Source organism: Dipodomys merriami, unplaced genomic scaffold (genome assembly GCF_024711535.1).
Source record: "Dipodomys merriami isolate MVZ:Mamm:240054 unplaced genomic scaffold, mDipMer1.0.p SCAF_16, whole genome shotgun sequence".
In the NCBI taxonomy this organism is placed as follows: Eukaryota; Metazoa; Chordata; class Mammalia; order Rodentia; family Heteromyidae; genus Dipodomys; species Dipodomys merriami.
This window is the reverse complement of record NW_027202937.1, coordinates 14,037,501-14,047,500: the sequence shown is the minus strand read 5'-3', so window position 1 is coordinate 14,047,500 and position 10,000 is coordinate 14,037,501. Positions and strand designations below refer to the sequence as shown.

General features: G+C 38.0%; 3 non-coding genes across 3 annotated transcripts; all 3 read left to right on the top strand.

Moving 5' to 3' along the window:
• Window positions 1–1,215: 1,215 nt before the first annotated feature.
• On the top strand, window positions 1,216–1,297 carry Trnas-aga (transfer RNA serine (anticodon AGA)). The gene has a single exon. It is a non-coding gene; the product is annotated as a tRNA-Ser (tRNA).
• A 2,080-nt stretch (window positions 1,298–3,377) lies between these two features.
• On the top strand, window positions 3,378–3,449 carry Trnam-cau (transfer RNA methionine (anticodon CAU)). Its single transcript has one exon. It is a non-coding gene; the product is annotated as a tRNA-Met (tRNA).
• A 3,816-nt stretch (window positions 3,450–7,265) lies between these two features.
• Trnas-uga (transfer RNA serine (anticodon UGA)) lies at window positions 7,266–7,347 on the top strand. Its single transcript has one exon. It is a non-coding gene; the product is annotated as a tRNA-Ser (tRNA).
• The last annotated feature ends 2,653 nt before the right edge of the window (window positions 7,348–10,000 follow it).

Here is a 10,000-nt window from a genome sequence, read left to right as displayed (position 1 = left end):
AGCCAGGCAACGATGGCTCACGCCTGTAATCCTAGCTACTCAGGAGGCTGAGATCTGAGGATTGCAGTTCAAAGCCAGCCGGGGCAGAAAAGTCTGTGAAACTCTGATCTCCAATAAACCACCAGAAAATCGGAAGTGGTGCTGTAGCTCAAGTGGTAGAGCACTAGCTCAAGTGGTAGAGCACTAGCCTTGAGCTGAAGAGCTGAGGGACAGCATTCAGGCCCATAGTTCAAGCCGTACAACCGACAAAAAAAAAAAAAAAAAAAATGTAATGGATTTGCTTCTGGCCATAGCAGCTAGTGGACCCAAAAGATAGAAAGGGATGCAAGTTTCTCATAGTTGTATCTTTTTTCCTAAGAGATTAGACCATTTTATGTCTGTTACTGATGTCATTGCCCAATAACTCTTCCCATTTGCCTTCACAGATGACTTCTGATTACATTTGTAGAGACCAACACAAACTGTGGTAGAATTTAGGGCTAGAGAAGTGGCTCCACAATATTACAGAAACAAAGAAAAGATAAAGATTATTCAGGAAAGCTTTGAGATCACAATATGAGTCTGGCACCTACAAGAGAAGAGAGAAAAGAAAAAAGGAAGACTTAGAAAGAAAAATCAGTTTGGGTACAACTCTGAGAAAGTCTTTTTCAATCCAAAAGGAAGCTTTGGTGAAAGATTAACCATAAGAGAAGAATTGTGTCAAGCAGAAATGGTCAGGCTTTATTGTATGTCTACAAGCACTCAGTGGAAAGAAAACTGATCACAGTTTGAACAATGAGGAAAGCTAATAAGCAGCAACTGGAGGCTGTCAGCTTACAGTATTTGTTGCAACTGAAAACAAATTATTTCTTGAAAGGAGATCTCAACAGCACATTTCCATAGCTATCAATAGATTTTTTTTTAAAAAACATACATTTAATGAAATTTTAGTATAGGTCAAGATTATTAGAACAAACAGGTGTGTATAATACTTTTGGTGGACCAAGGACCACCTACATTTAAAATTTTTTATTTGTTTACATTTTTGGGGGGTGCAGTACTGGGGTTGGAACTCCAGGCTTTGTGCTAGCTAAATGTCCATTTGCCACAACAGTGTGGTTTCCATGTAATTGATGCCAACCAATAAGGAACATTGACATCTAACCTTGACACTTTAATTTTGAGAGAGCTAAAGATGTCACAGATCTTTGTACTAATGAATACCTGTTTTCCTATGTAGTCGTGGCCGAGTGGTTAAGGCGATGGACTAGAAATCCATTGGGGTTTCCCCGCGCAGGTTCGAATCCTGCCGACTACGATACCTAGTTCTTGGAAAGGTAATTATATGACGTCTTATTACTCAGTTCATGTGTGGCTTTGTCTTCCAAAAAGAAGTATTATTTTTCCCAAACTGGAGTAATCTTTCTCTCACCATGGCCCAGGTAAAAAAGCAACAGAACAAGCTTTCTTTTCCAAACTCACACATTTTACTATTACTTTTTTTTTAAGTATTATTTTAAAGTAATCAAATCAGAGTCCTTTTGATGTTTTCTCCCAAGAGAGCCCAGGTATTGGCAATTGTTTTGGACTTCCTGCTATTGAAATCCTGTTTTGGAAGATAGATTTTCCTAAAGAAAAAGTTGCTTTGTAGTATTTCATGGTAGACTGCTTCCCTTACCAGAGGTCTTCCTCATCCTTTATATCCTGCTTCAGGTAGGAAAATTCAGGATCAAATAAGAAAGTTAAGACCCATAAAAAGTGGAGCTCTGGCTCAAGTGCTGGAGAGCTAGCTGTTAGCACAAAAGCTCTGAAACAATGCCCGTGCTCAGAGTTTAAGCCCCAGGATTGACCAAGATAAACAAACAAAAATCCATAACTATGGTGACACAGATGTGAATCTGAATGGTATATCACAGAACAAACCATGACATGAATAAACAAATTATTTTTATTAATAAGGTTTTTATTGTGAAAATACAGTACAGAGGGGTTACAATTACATGAGCAAGGTAATGAATGCATTTCTTATCAAGCATTGTTGTCTCCTCTTTTATTTCCCCTTACCATCCCTGCCCTCCCATCTCCCCCCCATGAATATACAAATTAAGTAGAGCTTTTCTCTTTGTTTTTCTCCTTTCCTCTTTCCACTCTTCTCTCCTCTCATTTCTTTTCTTTTCCTTTTTTTTCCCTTGTTGTTGTTGCAGGAAGATGATGATGAAGCTAGAGAGACTGAGCAGGAGTTGAGGTTGTGACTCTTCTGTACAGAGTTCAGATGTAGAATTGCATTGCATAATTAACATTAATATATAATATAATATAATATACAATATTATATAATATATAATATATAATATATAATTATATAATATATTACACAGCTATAATATATAATATATTTATATATTAATATAATATATTAATATATATTCTATATTATAATATATCTATAATATATATTATATATAATATTATTATATATAATATATAATATAATATATATTTTATATATTATATATTATGACTTTCATAATTGCATGTTTTGAGTTGAGGGGCATCTTTTTGTGAGAAAGTTTTGTGTTTTTTTCCTATTTGCCATAGCCTTGAGATTATTGAGCAGCTCCTCCTTACTTCTATCCATTCATGTACACTCCAAAAAAGAAAGAAATTCAACCATGTTATAACTACAAAGAAATAATAGTTCTCTTTTTTCTTCTCTGGCTGTCTGACAGTCTACTGCCATCATGAATGACACAGTAACCATCGGAACCAGGAAGTTTATGACGGGTTTATGACTATTTCAGAGGAAGCAGATGGTCATTGATGCCCTTCACCCTGGGAAGGCAACAGTACCTAAGATAGAAATTTGGGGAAAACTTGCTAAAATGTACAAGACCACACCCAGTGTCATCTTTGTATTTGGATTAAGAGCCCATTTTGGCTTTGGCAGGATTTATGGTTTCTTGGGTTATGCAAAGAAAATTGAGCCCAAACACAGACTTGGAAAACATGGCATGTATGAGAAGAAAAAGACCTTAGGAAAACAGAGAAAGGAACGCAAAAGTCAGAGGGACTGCAAGGCCAATGTTGGAGCTGCGATGGTGAATTTTTCATGAAAGGATTAATAAACTGTAAGAATCTTTAAAAAATAGATTTATATACGTATATATACATATCTGCATATATATTAGTTCTCAATCTTGTTCTTATAGTTATTTTCCCACTTAAAGGGTATGATTGGTAAAGCAAGAACAGATGAAAATAACCCGGACTGTAGCTTGATAAATGGAATACAAGATAAATGGGAAAGAAGCAGCAACACGGAAAAAAGGGGGCGGGTGTTCCTAAATTTGCCAATGTTAACTTTAAAGAGATAAAATTAGAAGGCTCCTTCTCATGTGAGCAGAGTGGCGCAGCGGAAGCGTGCTGGGCCCATAACCCAGAGGTCGATGGATCGAAACCATCCTCTGCTATGAGTCATTTTAAAGGGTTTTCCAATTACTCAATCCAGGAGACAATACTACCTTTCAATGCTGCAACTCACTTCAAAGCTCAAAATAAGGAATGTTCTGTGACGCTTTTTTTTTTTTTCTCTTTAACTGGTATAGGAAAAAACTCAGAAATTAGGGCTGTTTTTATCTTGACTGTGTCCAACTTCTTCCTTACCACTGATTTTCTAGTTTTCCCAACACCTTTGACAAATGTCAGCTAGTCACACAGGCTGTTTCTGGAATCTCGGTTCTATGCCATTGATCTCTGTTAATCTTCATGCTATTGCTATATTGTCATGATTACTATTACTTCGATATTAGTCTCAAATTTTGTTAGTGCGCGTCCTTTTACTTGTTTCTCCTTTTTCAAGATTGTGTTGGTTATGCTGTGTCCTTTGGAATCCCAAATGTGTTTAAAATCAAGTTTTCTCCAGTCAGCTCTCCAGAGGAAGCCTTTTAAAACCTGTAAAACAGCCAGGTGCTGCTGACTCTCGCCTGTAATCCTAGTTGCTCAGGAGGCTGAGATCTCAGGATTGCAGTTCAGAGCCAGTAACTGCAGGAAAGCCCATGAGATTCTTACCTTCAACTAACTACCAGAAAAGGCCTGAAGTGGAGCTATTGTTCAAGTGGTAGACACTCGTCTTGAAGGGGAATAAAAAGCTCCAGGACATTGCCCAGGCCCCAAGTTCAAGCCCAGGACTAGCACTGAGAAAATATCAGACAAAGTGGTCTAACCCTCTATCTTTATCCTTAATTACCTCTTCCCAATCCCAATCTTACCAATGTCTCTACCACTTGAGCCACAGCGCCACTTCTGGCTTTTTCTGTTTATGTGGTGCTGAGGAATTGAACCCAGGGCCTCATGAATGTAAGGCAGATACTCTACTACTGAGCCACCTTCCCAGCCCAACACTGCAATTTCTGAAGGGAATTTTCTTAAACACACATGGGCCTTAGAAACAAACTTTTGCCTTGTTTATCATACAGCAAATTTCTACAATTCTAATTGTTCAGAGAGAGAATTATTAGTATCTAACTATAATACATTTTGTTGGGTTATCAATTAAAAATGGAAAATTGTGTTCTGGGAAAACAATCAGCCAATTTCATCCAAAGAAATCATAGATAAATAATTAAATAAATGGCTGGTTTTATTCAAGAGAATAGAAACATAGGGTACAGATGATCAACAACATCAAAATTTATTTCAAAAAGAAGATGCATGGTAAGAAATGAGAACAAGTTCCATCAAGCTACCAAGCAGAAACAAAACTGATGAGGTCAAGATTCCATTTACAAGCTGAAGATCCGTTTTTCAAAAGATAGAGTTAATAATATTTAGCAGGAGTTGAACCCACAGTGGAAAACCCCAACAGTTTTCTAGTATATTGCCTTAACACTGCCACAACTACGCAAGTGAGATAATGCTCTCAAGGGTGAGAAACTGTGTTGCATTTAGCTCTCTCAAGTGAATTTGTGGATGGCATTGAGTGGAAACCACGCTATTGTGGCAAATCGAGAAGCAACACTTAATGGTCAGACCTAAGAAGCTCCTTACTCTGATGCTCTAGTGAGAGGAAACTAAACAGGAAATCTTTTTAGAGGCAAAGTTTTCTTCTGTCTCAGTTTCTGTAATGGGAATCCATGAGACACACTCAACGTTGGATGTGGAGTTATTTATTTATTGTTGTTGATGTTGTTGTTATGGTTATGTACAGAGGGGCTGCAGTTACATAAGCTAGATAAAGAGTACATTTTCTCATAGACTTCATAAGCAATGTAGATTAAGATAATGGCTATCAGCCGGGCGCTGGTGGCTCACGCCTGTAATCCTAGCTACTCAGGAGGCTGAGATCTGAGGATCGCGGTTCAAAGCCAGCCCGGGCAGGAAAGACCGTGAGACTCCTATCTCCAATAAACCACCAGAAAACCGGAAGTGGCGCTGTAGCTCAAGTGGTAGAGCGCTCGCCTTGAGCTGAAGAGCTGAGGGACAGTGCCCAGGCCCAGAGTTCAAGCCCCACGACCGACAAAAAAAAAAAAAAAAAAAAAAAAAAAAAAGATAATGGCTATCATTGTGAAGATTAAAAGGTGTTTGTGACTTTAAAAAAATTTAAAAAGAGTACATTTTCTTTTTCTTTTTTTCTTTTTTTTTGAGTCCAGTCGTGGGGCCTGAACTCTGTGCCTGGGCACTGTCCCTCAGTTCTTCAGCTCAAGGCTAGTGCTCTACCACTTGGGCCACAGCGCCACTTCTGGCTTTTTCCTTTTTGCTTATGTGGTGCTGAGCACTCTACCACTGAGCCACCTTCCCAGCCCCTACATTTTCTTTAAAAAAAATTTTTAAAGTACATTTTCTTTTTGGATGTCACACTTTCCCTCATTCTCTCAGTTTTTTCCTCCCATCCCTATCCACAGGTTACATATTCATTTTCAATATAGTGTCATGTGAGTAGCAGGGTTTGGAATTCTAGCACAAATGTGCGGTATTCTCTTCCTTCCATCTGACGGTTCCACGTGCAAAAACATTTGCACAGATGCTATTGCATCCTGCGCTTACCAGTAAACATTTTATCACTACCATTTTCCCACAGTAATTAGTTCCTCAATATGTTGCATTTAGTGTCTTTGTCTTTAGTGTCTATGAGGCAGGTAGAACAATACCTTCCCCCCCCATTAAATGTATTACTTCTAATATTTTGTTTTCATTCTCATAATTAAAAATAAAAATAAAGATTTTTGTGGAGTACATGTTTTCTCCCTTGGAGAGAGGTCCTCAAAGGCCAATGGTTTCAGAACCACCTACATGGATTATTAAAACATACCAGTGGACACCTCTCTCCCAGCCACAGTAGATATGAGCTCAAGTCTTCTATTGTATGCTTTTAATTCCTAGGTAGTGTAGTTGATGGATTTGGTTCAGGACTATGTTGAATAATCCCCAAATGGTTTTTTAGCTGTGCCAAAGGTTATAAACTCTTTATAAGCCTAAATGATAAGAGTCTGGCAAGTAGTGTGATAGTAAAACCAACAAACATTTGTAAGAACAGAAAGAAGGGACCATTATTCTGGTTCTCCTGAAGGAAAACAGGTCTAGAGAGCTTTTCCCTATCAGGATGACACTAGATTGTGGATGGGATGTCACTTTCCTTTGACATCTGAAAATCTAACTGCACTGTTTTATGTTCCAATGATCCACCTTCATTCCCAGAATTCAGAGATAAAGTCTGTGATTCAGAGTTCCTAACATATTCACAAGGAATCATTCATATTTCAAGTATCCTCCTTATCCTAATTGAATAAACCACCCGTCTCCGACACAGAAATAATTAATTTAACTAGATTTATGTCTTCATTTTAATCAAATCAGTTTAATGAATGCCATTGAAGAGATTCCTGGTTTAAATTTTAATTCTGTGAATAAGCAGATGATCCCTATTCTCCCACTTTCCTCTTCATTCCTGTTTCTTCTCCCTTCAGCCTTTAAGAGCCTGAAGAGGACTTGGAACAAAAGACTTCCTTTCTGTAGACTCCTGGGAACTAGGAGTGAACATACATACCTGCTTATATCAGTGGCTTAAAGAAGCTCCAGCACCCAGAGAGTCTTGAGGTGCTTGTCTAGGGACCTTTTGTTCAATTCAATACCATCTACTGGTTCTTAATTTACTTGAGGGAACTCTTTCATTCTCAAGAAAGCAGCATGAGTGGATGGAACTACAAAGTTCTTTATTGCCAGACCTGCTGCCAAACACTCCACCCATTGATTTTCAGTTTACCTCATTCCCCAGGTAGCAACCTAGCCAGGTAGTCGTGGCCGAGTGGTTAAGGCGATGGACTTGAAATCCATTGGGGTTTCCCCGCGCAGGTTCGAATCCTGCCGACTACGATTTTATCTGAAGCTAACTAGTTTCCTACAAGCAATTTTTAAAGTCTTCCTTGCCACTAGCAAACAACTGATCACATCTGCTGAAGACTCCCTTTACTTGATTGCATTCCTAGGATCATTTGTCAGCAGGAGGTCATCCTGCTCTAACAGATCTATGATAACCTTGGGGTTCATAATAATTGTGTGCCAGTGATAAATAAATATAGGTTTGTCAGCCGGTTGCAAGTGGTTCACATCTGTAATCCTAGCAGTTCAATAGGATGAGATCTGAAGATCACTGTCTGAAGCAAGCTTGGGCAGGAAAGTCCATGAGACTCCATTCAGTTAATTTCCAATTAGCCACCAAAAAAGTGGGAAATGGAGCTGTGGCTCAAGACATAGAGCACTAGCTTAGAGCATAAAAAGCTCAGCAACAGCACCTGTATTCAAACCAGGGATACAATTAGAGTTCAGACTGTAAGTGTTGTATGAGGGAGAGGCAAGGGCTTCGCTGGAGAGATGGAGAGATTGTTTATGTCACATGTGTTAGAAGGAAAAAATAGCTATGCAAAGCAAACATTATTTTGCATCAAAGAGAGTGTATTCATACCAGCAACTACTATGTAATCTTGAAAAGGAATACACCTACACTTGACCATATAGATAAATCTAAAACAGTGATACAAATTTTCAGAAGCAGGTTTAGATACATAGTAAAACATTCCTGTAAAATAGAGAGTAACAGCTGGGTGCCAGTGGCTCACTCCTGTAATCCTAGCTACTCACAAGGCTGAGATCTGAGGACAGAGTCCAAAGCCAGACAGAGCAGGAAAATCCTCAAGACTCCTATCTTCAATTATTTTCTGAAAAATCCTACAGGGGAGCTGTGGCTCAAGTGGTAGAGTGCTAGCCTTGAGCAAAAAGTCTCAGGGACAGTGCCCAGGCCCAGAGTTCAACTCCCGGACCAACCCCCAACCCCCTCCAAAATCCAAAAACCAAAACCAAACAAACAAAAAAACTAGACAGACAGACATAGCATTATCTGCTTTATCGGAAGATAAATTTATACAGAATTAATATTCATGAAATACAATGTACCAACAAAACTCTCCCCTTGTACAACTAATATATGCTAAAAACATTCATCAAAATACATTTAAAATAGTATTTGTGGAAGAGATTAGAGCTAACACATTATGAACATAAGGAAGAGGGAATTAATTCATGCAAAGTCTTTACCCAGGCCAATTTGTAGATTAGATAAAAATAAAAATCTAACAGGTATAAATCATCTGAATCTTTGAGACACATTTATAAACAATATTAGGTCACTTGATGGGTTTTAATTGTGTAACAATGAGAAGGACAGAAATTTCAAAGTGTTGTTAGCACTGTAGAAATATTCAAATTCTCTGCTGACTGAAGTTTATGGAATTGTTTTAGGTTAAAAACCTGGCACCATCTAGTTAAATAAAATATAAATATGCCATATGACTCAACTTGTTTGGTTTACGTGATATATCCCATTGATTTTTCCCTCAAGTCTGAAGAGCTACTTATGAGTATGTCAATGTAGTGCGATATATTCAGATAAGGATTTTACTCAATCATTTTGCATGTGAGTTAATGAACAAAAAACTAAGATACCTGTACATATTTTGAAATAGAATGTAGTGAATTAAAGTTACAAGTAAAATGTACTAATTACACATGGGACACTTCACTATTCATATCAAAAAAATAATGTAATTCTATTGTTATTAAGGTGTTGTACAGATAGGTTATCATCTCACAATTCAGGTAATATATACATTTCTCTTTTGGATTATATCACCTCTTCCCCCAGTTCACCCTTCCATCCCTGCCCACAAGTTACACAGTTAATTTTCCACATAGTGTATACTGAATACCATGATTGCATTTGTTCACCCTTCCTCCCTCCCTTTCTGCTCCCCTCTTCCCCTTTCTCCCACCTAAGAAGCAGTAGTATCAAAATTTTTAAAGGCACAAATGCAAACAGAACATATTTCCCAAGAAAATACTGAAGTAAAAAGTTAACATAGTAACTTGCACATAGCAGAATAAAAACAAATAATAATTGGGATTGAAGTTAAAAAAAAAACCAAAAACCAAAAAACAAACACAAAAACCTTGTCAGAAAGGGGACCTTACAAGAGTTGCTAATGTGCTCAACCTTTGGAACACAAAGTATTCAACTGTCTGCAACAATGTATTTAATATCTAATGTTTCCTTTCTTTTCATAATATAACTTCATTATAACAGAGTATGGGATTCTCTCAAAAGCCAAATTGTAACCGTTTGAAGTTATATAGACAGGATCAATGCCCTCTTGTTGGACTCTCAGATTCCCAGGAACAATTGTGCTTGTTATTCATTGTAGCAAAGTAGAACACACAATGATGTTAGGAATGACTTTCAAAGTCAGGTGGCCAGGTGGCTGAAGAAGGCTCTTCATTTAGAGTGCCTGCTCTAAGTAGCCAGATGTGTGTGTGTGTGTGTGTGTGTGTGTGTGTGTGTGTGTGTGTGTGTGTGTGTGTGTGTGTGTGTGTGAAAGAGAGAGAGAAAGGGGGAGGGAGGGAGGGAAGGAAGGAGGGAGAGAGAGAGGGAGAAAGGGCAAGGGGAGGAAAATAGGAAGAAAGGGATGAATTACCT